We start from the raw sequence: 13,367 nt of genomic DNA, 5'->3' as shown, positions 1-13,367 counted from the left end.
GCGCAACGAACAGCCCTGGTTTCCCCCACCCCCATCCCGCTGTATTTTCAAAGTGTTTGGGACCAGGTGAGCGAGCGAGCACGACGCCATTAATCAACCCTTACTCACCTGTGTGTGCCCCTGCATTCTGAGAGAATCAATAATGGGCTGAGCTAAAAACCAGGGGACCAAGGTGCTGCTGGCTCCCATTCAAGTGCTCTCGGATTCGTGGCTGTTCGTTTAAGCCCCAAGAGTTCAAACTCACTTGTTCTTCTGTTAGAGACTGAAAATTGGAAAGCCCTACGAATACCCTCTCTCGGCTTCAGGAAACCACTGGAGATTAACAAAGTCGAAGGAAAAGACTCTGGGTTCTCAGATATCTTCCTCTGGGTGGATGTTAAACCACTTGTGGATCTCACTTTGTGGGTTCAAGGTATTCACCCAAGTTCTTAATGCAGGCTAGCTGCTGGGAAAGGCGTGACTGAAGGCAGCAGGAGAGGGAACCCAGCCCCCCAATATTTCCCCAGGCAGGTTAAAGATCAGCTCTTGGGGTTATTAAGGAATTGTCTGTCCTGGAGGAATTCACATGGGAAGACTTTCAGCTGTCCAGTCATTCATTGAAACGGCCCTGATGACACTCACTTTGAATAACAATTAAAATAAACATTGGGTTGGCCAAAAATTTCCTTTGGGTTTTTCGCAACAGCTTCTGGAAGAAACCAGAACAAACTTTTTGGCCAACCAATAATAAACACAGCGGCTGATTCTACCAATGAAAACTTCCTGTGTGTCAAACACCACGCTGTGCGCTGTATACACATTTCCCGTCTAATGCTCACCTGAGATTTTCTCCGTTTTATGGATGAGGACACCTGAAAGGGTTGCACAGATAGTTAGGACTGAAGCCAAGGTTCAGGCAAGGTCCAGGCAAGTGATGCCAGAGGCCAGTTTTCTAAAGGCCACCCAGTTCTGCCTCTTTACACGTGGTGGCTGGGTGGCATCGCCAAACAAAGCTTGCCAACCAGGAAGAGAACAGAGGGCATCGTCGGGGGGAGGGGCAGTGCTGCCACCTGGGGTGACAAAGAGCCCAGGAAGAGGGGGAAAGGTTTGCTGGAAGGGACAAGGAAAAGCTGACCAAGATGAAGCTTGTTCTATTTATGCAGAATAATTAAGAGTAGAGCCTTTGGAGCCATACCTCCTGGGTTCATATTCCAGCTCAAATCAAGAGCTGCTAGAGATCAACCTACAGTGATGTTCCTTACTCACCCTCTCTCTGGCACGGGGTCCTACACAATGATACTCATTTGGAGAAATCAACGTAATTAATCTGATCGATGCTTGAAAGGCATTCTCAGTGAGAGACAGAGAGAGATGGAAAGACAGAGAGAGACGGAAAGAAATTCAAGCTCTTTAAGTTACTAGCCGGTGACCCTGGCCAAATGCTCCATCACTCAGTTTCCTCATCTGTAAAATGTAGACAATACTCCTACTCACCCCATTAAGAAAGGCTGATAGATCCAAAGGATTCAAAACAGTGTTTTGCACAGGATAAGCGCTACTTCAGTGTTAACTGTGTTTTATTTTTGTAAGAATTCTGGCAAAAAAATAGCTCTGGCTCAAACACCCAGTCTGAAAAACATGAGGATACGCTACAGAAACGAAGGTGTATGTCAACCAAAAACATGATGCGAGCGTTCACAGCAGTCTAATGCATAGGCTAGAAAAAACCCAAATGTTCAACACTAGAATGGATGAGTAGAATGGGTTTTTTTTTTTTTTTGGCTGCTTTGGGTGTTTGTTGCTGCACGCGGGCTTTCTCTAGTTGTGGTGAGCGGGGGCTACTCTTCGTTGTGGTGCGCAGGCTTCTCATTGAGGTGGCTTCTCTTGTTGCGGAGCACGGGCTCTAGGCCGTGCGTGCTTCAGTAGTTGCGGCACATGGGCTCAGTAGGTGTGGCTCACGGGCTCTAGAGCGCAGGCTCAGTAGTTGTGGCGCACGGGTTTAGTTGGTCCGCGGCATGTGGGAGCTTCCCAGACCAGGGATTGAGCCCGTGTCCCCTCCATCGGCAGACGGATTCTTAACCACTGTGCCACCAGGGAAGTCCCTCGGAGTGGGCTGTTAATACAATGACCACTACACAGTGAAGAGGAACTACCACTACGTGCAACAGCAGACATAAGGCAGACCAAAAAACTCAGACAGGAAGGAATACATGCTGTTTGTTTCCATTTATACGAAGCTATAGAAGAGGGAAAAGTAAACTCTGCTGGCAGAGGTGAACTAGAGGTCACCTAAGCGGGGGTGGGTATGGCTAGGAGGAGATACAAGGGACCCATCTGGGAGCTGGAATTTTGCAGTCTGTCGGGGTAGTGGTTTCATGAGGGTGTATGTGTACGGTCATGCCATTCAGGTTGGCTGCTCTCTGTACCTCCCCTGCTCAACCAGGCCCTGCTTCATTCACATGACTATCCAGTCCTCTGAATTATACAGCTTAATCTGTAACTGCCTACATGTGGGCCCCCTGCCCCAGATGCCGGTTTCCCTGGTAACTGAGGAGCCAATCTGACATCAATTCCCTCTATAAATGGTAGCCTCTTTCTCTCTTGAGTAGAGAAGATTGCTGCCGTGTCCTGCCTACTGTCTGCTATAAGTGGTGGCGTATTGCTCCTGAACATTTTGCTTAAGAACCCTTGTCCAATAATGGGATGTCCGTTGATGTCTCTGTCACTGTCTCGGGGCTCTTTCTTCAGTCTCAAGGCTGGGCAACTACAAGTCTTGCAGGCCTGCGGGGTGCCACCCAACAGTACATATGTGCAAGTTCACTAAGCTCTAATGGTTAAGATTTGGGTACTTTATTAGAAGTTACACCTCAATTTTTAAAAATTAACGAAAGGTACTGAGTCAGTATGGTATGTGACGTGATTTTATGTTCCATTTTAGTAATTAACATTTAATTAATATTTAAGCAGTGGTTCCTTTAGCCTTATTTCATTAATATATAATTGTTCAAGATGAGACTGAATGTAAGGCCATTTCAATAAAAATATGGAAAAACATGGTAAAAAAAACAAAATCTCTCAAAGGCAGTGTGCAAAGACTGAAATTTGGAAATCACTAGACTGTGAACAGCACACACCTTGGCTATGGAGGGAAGTCAAAGGGGCCTTTATTCTATCCCAGACTGAAAAAAACTACACCCAAGGACCAAGGCCAGCCCACTGCCTGTTTTTTAAAACATGGAAACTAAAAATGGTTTTTACATCTTTAAATGGTTGAGGGAAATCAAAAGGATAATATTTCTTGACACATGAAAATTAAATGAAATTCAAATTTCAGTGTTCATAAATAGAATGTTATTGGAACATAGCCTTGGTTACTCATTTACATATCGTCTCTGGCTCTGTTCCGGCTACAACGGCAGAGCCGAATAGTTGTAACAGAGACCATGTGGCCCATAAAGGCTAAAATATTTACTACATGGCCATGTACAGAAAAAGTTTGCTGATCCTGGCTCTACTAGCTAATTTCCATCTTCACCACTGATGCCGCCCATAAAGTTACCTACTCTCCTAATCTTTCCTCACTTAGATGCTGTCCTCAAATACCCACCATAAAGAGCTCCTTGGCTCCAAATTCTGACTTTATAAAGCCACAGCATGTGTCTAAACTCTGATTTCTGACCCAATGACAACTAGAGCGTTATGAGAAGATCTTAGCCACAAAAGACAATGCAATCTCAAACTACCATGGGCAAACATTAAGAGTTCGTTTCTTCAGTTTCATTGTAAAACTGTCCATTTTCTTTCCTGGAAGGTTTACTGCCCTCAAGTTAGTTCTTGCTTAAAACCCAACCAACTATAGAGTCCTTTTTTTTGTTTTCAAGTCATTAGTGTATCTTCGTAGTGTAAACATTTAAGGCTGTTGTTGGAAAGGCACCAATAGAAAATAATTGAGGTGCTAATTGGCTGATAAGAAAGTTTAACTGTCTAAGGGTGAGGGAAGATGAATTTTCCCATCTCTGAAACTTCAATAGGTTTATTTCCTCCACAGGGAATATCCTTCCTTCTAGCTCCACTGTAGCTAAATCTCCCCTACTACCCTGAAAGCTCGCTGAGCATGAAATCCATATTAGAATCCAAAATCATACCCAGCCCACCACCTTATGCAAAATAAGCTTTGGAGAAATACATGGAGAAAAGAAGAAACTTAGAAGACAAAGTCCGATCCTCATTCAATAAATACTGAATTGATCAAGATATGCTAAATTTATCTGCTCATCTCCTTAGATTTTAAGTGACTACTTCTCCATTTGCAAAAGCAAGAGCTATTTTTGACAGACAGGTTCAAAATCTACCAGCGTGAATGTGTACTTTTGGAAACAGGGGAAATACCTTGTGATTGTGAATTTCTTGAGAAATTCTTTCTTGTGGAATGCTGTTTAAGAAAATGTGTGAGGTTCCTACCGGCTCTGTCTAACGTTAAGCATTTATGAAATACTGTGGTGCGGAACTCAGCAATTGGAATCATCCGAGGCAGTAAATATATATTTCCTGCCAAAACACATCAAACGGACAAGGCTTCAGTTTATTTGAGAATGAGTTGTAACTAACTTCAATGTTGGCAATTTGGAGAAGTCTCTGATGGCTTTTAATAGCCTTGGCTGTTTTCTTCACTTCTTGCCCTTAAACCACAGAGTATCTCTGAGTGACTCTCCCCAGAAATGGCTCTCACGATCTATCTGTGTAGTATTCATTCCTCCTTTTCCAAATCTGTTGTATAGGGTAGCCTTCCCATCAATCAGATTTTCCAGAACCAAACCTACGTCTATACGTAACTTGAAAGGGTGTTCTGGACTGACAGACTATAAATCCCTCTACTGCATTAGGAACTCATTAAGGGTAGTTCTAACCTTACTTGTCACTGCATTGCACCTGTATCATTTCGTGTCACTGCATGTAACAATGACATAAAAAATAAAGGCTTGCTCTTTTACAAAAATTAAGTCAAATGGTAAGCAGGTCAAGGCAGGTACCTCAGCTCCACACATCAGGGCCTCAGGCTACTTCCATTTTCCTCTTCAGCCATGTGCCTTTCATTCTCGAGGTCACCTCATAGTCCAAGATGGCTGCTGCAATACCAACTACTACATCACATTCCAGGATTTAAGAGATCCAGGAAGGGCTCCCCCCGCAATTTTACGAAGACGCCCCAGAAATAGCATCCAGTACTTCTACGTTTATCTCACACGGTGAAAGAGGCTGTAAAACACAGTCCTGACTCCATGAAGCACGTGCTTGGCTAGAAATCAGGGTTCCATGATGAAGGAAGGGGGAAAGATATAGGCAAGTAGCATCTCTTCCACAAGCCTGTATTGTATACGTCCATCGTGTACGTATGACCATCAACCATTAAATAAATGAAACACATGTAGATTCTCCAACATGGTGCCTTTCATCACCTCGGGAAACCTGCTGGAAGACTGCATTCCACCACCCTGAAAGGCAGCATTCACCACTATATGTATTTCTTCTCAGTTTGGACATTTCTTCTCAGATTGCTCAGTATTGCATATTTCCTTATCATGTTAACATAATAAAAGATTTCAGATGTAAATAGTACCACGACTGCACTTACCATGAGACTAAGGTGTTCTGTGGTTTAAATTTTTAGGTTTTGTCTTCGGTGATATTTATTGATAAAACCATAGGTGTTTCTATCTCACTGAACCCAAGAACAGAATTAAAGACTTCTGCCCCTGACACACCCCTGTGTGTCAATGTGGAAAAGACTAAGAGTTCAGAGAAACAATGGCATTTATGTAAGATGGGATGAGAAGGCAGAAACCCAGACTCTGAATTCAACACCTCTGAGTTTTCACTCCGATGCCCAGCCTTATCACTACAGATCACTACAACTTGGCAGAAGGAACATGGCTTCTGGCAGAACTTCAGGAATATTGGCAATGCCTCCTGAAACACTGAGCTGCAGTTTTCCAAGGATTTCTACATAATAGCAACTGGAAACACCCACCAATGCTTTATAGAGGGCAGACTGCTGTCGCTCCAAGTAGGTAAAAGACCTAAGTACTCGAAGTAACATTTGAGACTTAAAAGATGAGAAGGAGCTGACCAGAAAAGAAAAGGAAAAAAAAATAGGAGATGCACATGCCAAGGTAAGTACAGAGCCACTGAAGAAGGAATAAGTTTAGTGCATTCTAGGGGAAAAGATGGATGGCCAGTGTCATTACAGGAAAGTAAACAAGGCGGGGAGGTCTCAGATGACATCAGACTGTTAAAATCCATAGAAAATTCCAGAAGTAGAAGACACCATTTGCTTAATAGCAGGTTTTCCATAAACTTCCTTTAACCTCAATTTGTGTATTTTTAAAATTAAGATGTACATACAAATACACAGTCCTACTTCTTATGTATCAATAGTAAACCTTCAAAATATCCTTCTGCAAGAACAGAATTCCCAACCCCTGCCATAGTATTTACACCTAGTAGGCCCTCAATTTCACTGGTTCCTTCGGCTGTGACTTGCAAGGCCCACTGCTTCAACCAGTTTAGAGGAAAAGAAAAAACATTTTTTTTAATATCTTGGCATCCATCAACTGACATTTTCAAGGGCAAGAGAACTGCAGCGCCCAAGGAGCTGTCCGAGGTGCTTAAGGTTAATGGCTGTATTTACATAGCCATCAATTCACTTTACGAACTGCCCCAGCAGAACTGTGCAGCTCCCACCAGGCCGCCTAACCAGGCAGAGCAGACAACAGTCTCTAAACGAGGGAAGAAAATGCCTGATAAATCTTAATGGCAGCACCTTGTTTTCATTAGATTATTCATCTCTTTATTTTCAGTTAAAAGGTCTTAAGCTTCTTATTGAACAAAGCAGACTACCCATCCATCTCTGCATGAGTCACCCTCTGAAACATTTTGGGACAGAAATAAAACAGTAGCTGTACTTCTAGGATGGTGATTCCCTCCCGCTTGTACTGTCCAAAATGAGAGCCACTAAACACACGTGGCCATTTCAATTTAAAGTTAAATTAATTAAAATTAAATAAAATTTAAAATTCAGATTCTTGCTCACAAAAGCCACATTTCACGTGCTCATCAGTCACTTAGTGGCTATGATAGCTGACAGCATGGATTTTAGAACACTTCCCTCATCACAGAAAGTTCTACTGGAAATTCTAAAATTGTTCATCTATAAAGCCCAGGACCTGACCTGTTCTGGAGTTTGTACATCTTTTTCTTTCTCTTTTATTATTTTTTAACATCTTTATTGGAGTATAATTGCTTTACAATGGTGTGTTAGTTTCTGCTGTATAACAAAGTGAATCAGCTATACATATACACATATCCCCATATCCCCTCCCTCTTGTGTCTCCCTCCCACCCTTCCTATCCCACCCCTCTAGGTGGTCACAAAGCACCGAGCTGATCTCCCTGTGCTATGCAGTTGTTTCCCACTAGCTATCTATTTTACACTTGGTAGTGTATATATATCCATGCCACTCTCTCACTTCATCCCAGCAGCTTACCTCCCCGCTCCCCGTGTCCTCAACTCCATTCTCTATGTCTGTGTCTTTATTCCTGTCCTTCCCCTAGGTTATTCAGAACCTTTTTTTTTTTCCCAGATTCCATATATATGTGTTAGCATACGGTATTTGTTTTCCTCTTTCTGACTTACTTCACTCTGTATGACAGACTCTAGGTCCATCCACCTCACTACAAATAGGAGTTTGTACATCTTAATTACAAAAGAACATAATGATGAAACAGGCTTTCTGCATCCTCACATTTTCGAGATTCATCCTTAAGCAACGTGATGCTCTAAAACATACCCCCTGACCTGGCAGTTCCACTTCTACTCCAGAAAAACACATGCACATGGCTACAAAGAGATGTGTAACTATGAGAGGGCTATAAACAGTAAACACTGGGTCTCAGTTAATGTCAAGTACGAAGTTGTTCAAGAATGTTCTCATGATACTCTCTGTAACAGAAAAAATGGGGAAAAAATATGAATGCCCACCTGCAGGAGAAGAGCTAATTAAAATGTAGTACATTCATAATGGAACATTAATGGCAGTTAGAGAAATGGACAAGCGCTATGTATGTATCAACATGGATAGACCTCAAAGACAATGACAAGTGAACATTGCAAATTACTGAACCAGATGAACCGTGTGTTGCTATTTAAGCAAAAAATTTCACACAGCATTATATCTTTCATAAACATGCATAATTTAAATAACATAAGTAGAGCAGGTTAATATATTTTGATGTTTCCACATTATAAATTTTAAATAACGTTAAATGCCAGATATGCTTCCTACTTCTGTTGATCAGTGAGCATTGACAAATCAACTTCAAATGGTTAGAGAGAGTCTACTAGGACGTCCTCAGTACATTTTCTCTTCACATTTGGATAATGCATATTAACTATTTTAAATATATGCAGAAAAATATAAGCCAAACTCTTAATAGAATTTGGGGAGTGAAGAATAGAAAGGTGTTAGAGAGATTCTTAAAGGTGATCTGTACTTTTCATCTTACTCTAAGTTTACTTTTACTGTTTTAGAACTCGTGTGTTACCAGCGGGGCTTCCACAAAGTCACTATGATCCTGTATGACGACCGGTGGCATCCTTGTCCGTGTGATTCAATGCTAGCAGCTGTAATAACACTGACCAGCCATTCCCAGCCAGCAGAGGACACACTCTACACGCATCAGGCTCTACAGTAAATCAAATGCCATGTGTTTTTCCTAAGTGGATATTTGTTCTTAAAAAAAAAAAAAAAAATCGGGCAATTTTGTAGTTTGGAGGCTTCTGCGGTTTCGTCTTCCATGTAAGCTATGTTCCACTGTGCCCTCATCTGCCACTCAGCTTGGAAACCTCATCTTCTAACTGTCTGCAGTTGAGGGCTGAGGCGGACAAAGGGCAAAGTGGCAGGCAGCTGAGGAGGAGAGCCGTAGCGTCTTGACAGTTGGGCAGAGATGACCAAAGTAAAAACCTGTCGAAGGGACAACACTGACTGATGGGTCCCAAGAAAATGTTAGTACAAATCTAGTCATATGCAACATGCCACAGCCTTAGAGGAAGCACCACACCTCCACAAACCAGCTATGTAATCAAAACACAGCTCTGGAGACGGAGGAGGTTAAGTGCCTTTGACCCAGCCCATCCACTCCTCTTGGTGGTTGCCAGTTCCGTTCCTACCAACACCCACACGTTTCTGTAAGCCAGGCTATCTCTAAAAAATCTCACAAAACCCCAGTTTTTAAAAATGACTAAGATTTTTTAAAAAAATCAAGCCCCTCTCATTTGTCTTTTATTCAGAAGAGACTTCAGTTTGCAAACTTCACATGTTTTTAACTAGTGCAAGACAAAGTCAAATCCACCAAAAGCTTTTCATTTAAGCAAACACAGAAGACAATTTCTTCCTCCAAGTGGCAGGAGAACACAAGAAGCAAGGCATCTGTGCAACAACTTTCCATACCCCCTGAAGTCCTATAACTCTATCTACAACTCCAACTTCTGGTCCTGACTAAATCTTCAATTATTCCCAGAATGCATTGAAACCTTAAATCCACATCAGCTTTTAACATCTGCTGAATCTTAACTATGCGGGAACAAAAATGAAATTCCTGTATGTCACCTGCCGACAGGATTACAGTTTAAGTCAGACTCAAAAGTATATGGAATTAGAAACCAGATTTTTTCCCTAGTCAATACAGACATCAGCCAGATGACAGAAGTAGGCAACATGCTAGTTACGTGCTCCGTTCAGCAAACCTTCCTCAACATCCACTTAAAGAACTAACCAATTCTTAGTTTAAAAGTCCTCGATTACAGAAAACGCATCTTATGCTCTAAAAGAAATTTAGTGACATAATCAACCTCAGTTTCTCATCCATAACACTGATTCAACCAACATCCAGTGTGTATATTGGGCTCAGGAACTCAAGTCAATCTTCAGAATCATTCTATTTAGACAAGCTTATCAATGTATTACACAACGTGAAACCCACCACCTAATCAACATAGCCTTGTTTTCTGAAAATCTTTGTATTAAAAATGCTAACTCTGGAAAATGAACTGTAAAAAGAGGTGTTAAGCCAAGTGTGGTCTGAGGCTTGGTAGCATCAGAGCTGTGTGGGAACGTGTCAGAAATGCAGATTCTCAGGCTCCATGCCAAACTTGCCGAACCAGCAGCTCTGGGGGGTGAGCCTGGGAATCTGTATTTTAATAAAGCCCTCCACGTCGTTCTTATGCACTGTTCTAAGCGATAATATTAAGAATTGCAATAATACCGGAACTGGGGGACAAGCATACCAAGCAAGATTGATAATATGAAACGCTTAAAAATCCAAAATTTGCAGAGGATGAAAACAAACCTGCAATCAACATGAACCTGATATCCATCTCCCCTCATCATTTACCTCTAAGTAAATGAAGGCACTGAAACTCATATACAGACGTAGTCAACTGCTTTTAAGTTCACGTCTATTTATGTTATGGTTCAGAAATATTTGCACATGAAACCAGAAGCTGAGTTTACACCTGGGATCCCAAGTCTTCTGTAAATGTGAAGAGAGTCAATTCGGAATCAAAATGTCTTGAAGAAACGAGTCTTCCAGGAATCTTGTCAGTCCTTTTCCTCAGAGTGACCTTAACTTTCAAACTGGAAGAGCATTTTCCTTTCCTGATTAATACTTCTGTAGGAGGATTAGTGAACTTTGGTGGTGTATATGTCAGGACTAGATGCCCCCGCTCTGCTATCAAGAACACTAGAGCCTGCTGCCCCATCATAAAAGGGTAACCCCGTATGGTAGACCAGTTTCAATGGCAAAGCTTACTCTACTCTCTGCTCCCCTGACTCCCCCATGAAAAACGTGGAGCTGATGTGTTCCAACATTACCAGTTTCCTTTCAAACAACACAGAAACCCTGCAGATGACCTACACACATCTGACTGAGGATTCCAGGAGGGCCACCCCCGCACCTTAACAGAGCCTTATTTCTAGGCTTTTAGAATCAAATTAGAACATCCCGTCAGATACCGATTGGTGCAGACGTTAATTTCAAGTACACTTAAATGTCCTCACAACGAGCTGCTCCCGCTATGTAATCACAATAATGAATAAACATGGGGTGTTTATAAAGGACCCGGGCACCACAAAACTGATCAATTGTTAATTCTCTAAAGTGACTATATGTGCCTTCTTTTGCAGTAACTCCATTAAGCTGTGCTTTTGGTGGGGAAAAAAAATGCCCATGTCTTCTGCTCACTGTCTCTGTAAAGTAAAAACTCAATCATCACTCAGATCTGACCTAAGGCTTATCCTGATCTCGATTATTTCCTTGTACTGTCTCAACCCACCACTACCCACCACCTGCAACGAGTAACAAAATCCGCATGGCGTTTTATAAAAACATAGGCTGTGTGGTTAGTAGTTGCCAGAGGACTTGAGACAGCACTCACTAATATCAACAGCCAAAAGAACCACAGTGTTATTTACTGGCTTCTTATTATTTTGATCAAAGATCAATTTCTCAATGAGTATTTGACCCATGTCTCACTCAAACTCTTCAGTGTGGCAGGATGAGGACTTCTAGAGCTTCTCTTTGGAATCAACATGTTTTTTACTTAGCTCTTATCCCCCATTTTCCTGGGCCATACACAGGAGGAATGCAGTCAATCTTTCCTGAAATGGAAGAATGGATACTCTACTGAGAGCTTTGGCTCTACCGCACTGCCTGGGTTCAACTCACGGCTCTTTTCACAAGCTACCTGTGTGCCTACATGCCAACGTGCCTCACTTCTCTCATGCACAGTATAGAGATGATGACCGTAGCTACCTTGTAGGGCTTGAAGGAGGATTAAATCAGACAGTGCACAAAATACAGCCTCTATGGAAAACAGGATGGTTTCCAAAAATTCAAAATAGAATTACCGCACGACCTAGCCATTCCACTTCTGAGTATTTACCCAAAAGAAATGAAAGCAGAGACTCCAACAGATATTTGTTCACCCGGGTGCATAGCGCCATTATTTATTTGCAAGAGCCAAAAGGTGGAAGTTAACCCAAGTGTCCATGGACGGATAAATGGATAAACAAAATGTGGTGTATACGCACAGTGGAAAAGATCCAATCTTAAAAAGGAAAGACATTCTGACACACACTACAACATGGATGAACCTTGAAGACATCATGCTAAGTGAAATGAGCCAGTCACAAAAGGATAACTAATGTATGATACCAGAGCAGCTCAAATCATGGAGATACGAAACAGAATCGTAACTGCCAGGGGCTGCAGGGAGGGGAAATGGGGAGTTGTCCTTTAGTGGGTACAGAGTTTCAGTTTTCCAAGATGAAAAGATTTCGGTGGATAGATGGTGGTGATGGTTGCCCAACAATGTGAATGGACTTAATACCACTGAACTGTACACTTTAAAATGTTTAGGTAGGTAAATTTTATGTTATTTCTATTTTACCACAATTTTTGTAAATGTTTAGTGCAGTAGCCAGCAACATCCTTATTCAACAAATGATAGCCATTGTTACTACCATACTTTTTTGAAAGCTCAACAAAGCAAATATTTAACAAACATTCCCTAATGTAAAGATGGCAAATACCAGCAGAAAACTCTAGTGAAAGAGACATTGGCTATCAATGTCCAACTCCATTAAATGTCTCCTTGCCCACCCCACTCACCCCTACCCCTACATGCCCTTCTTGGGGATGTTTAAATGTTAACCAGTTTCCCAAATCTCCTCAGTTGATCATCAAGGCCCTAGGCTTTGAGGTGGTGGAAATGCAGCACACGTAGAGAATGAGACCGGTACCAAGGGACAGACTCACAGCCATGCCCCAGCTTGCTTAATGGAGCTCCGTGCTCCTGAGCTGACCCGACGGTCTGCAAAGAGCAGGACGGAGCGCAAGAAAGATGGGAGTTTTATCCTGGGAGGACTGGGCTCATGCTCACCAATTTTATGGCTCTTTTGATTTGTGCCTGTGATGTGTGTGTGTGTGTGTGGATGTGTGTGTGAGAGAGAGAGAAGGAATTAATCCAAAAATACAGATGAAGAAAGCTGTGCGTCTCCGATGTGAAGCCCGCTTGCATAATCAGTTCTGAAAGCAGGGAAAAGGTAACAGATGTTTACATCATCATCTGGCTGCTTCTGGAAGAGCTGCCAAATGATTTAAATAATAAGGAAGATGGCAAGATCGAGGGGCCCCTGTGATTTGTTGCCCCACTGATACGTGCAGAGAATTCACCCCAATAATATTTTCTTTGGATGGTCTCAATTAAACACCTCTTTGTATAAATTATTTTGTCCTTCAAGGTACTTTAAATCTTAAACTGGACACCAAAAA

This window comes from Phocoena sinus, chromosome 11 (genome assembly GCF_008692025.1).
Source record: "Phocoena sinus isolate mPhoSin1 chromosome 11, mPhoSin1.pri, whole genome shotgun sequence".
NCBI lineage: Eukaryota > Metazoa > Chordata > Mammalia > Artiodactyla > Phocoenidae > Phocoena > Phocoena sinus.
This window is presented reverse-complemented; position numbering follows the sequence as displayed.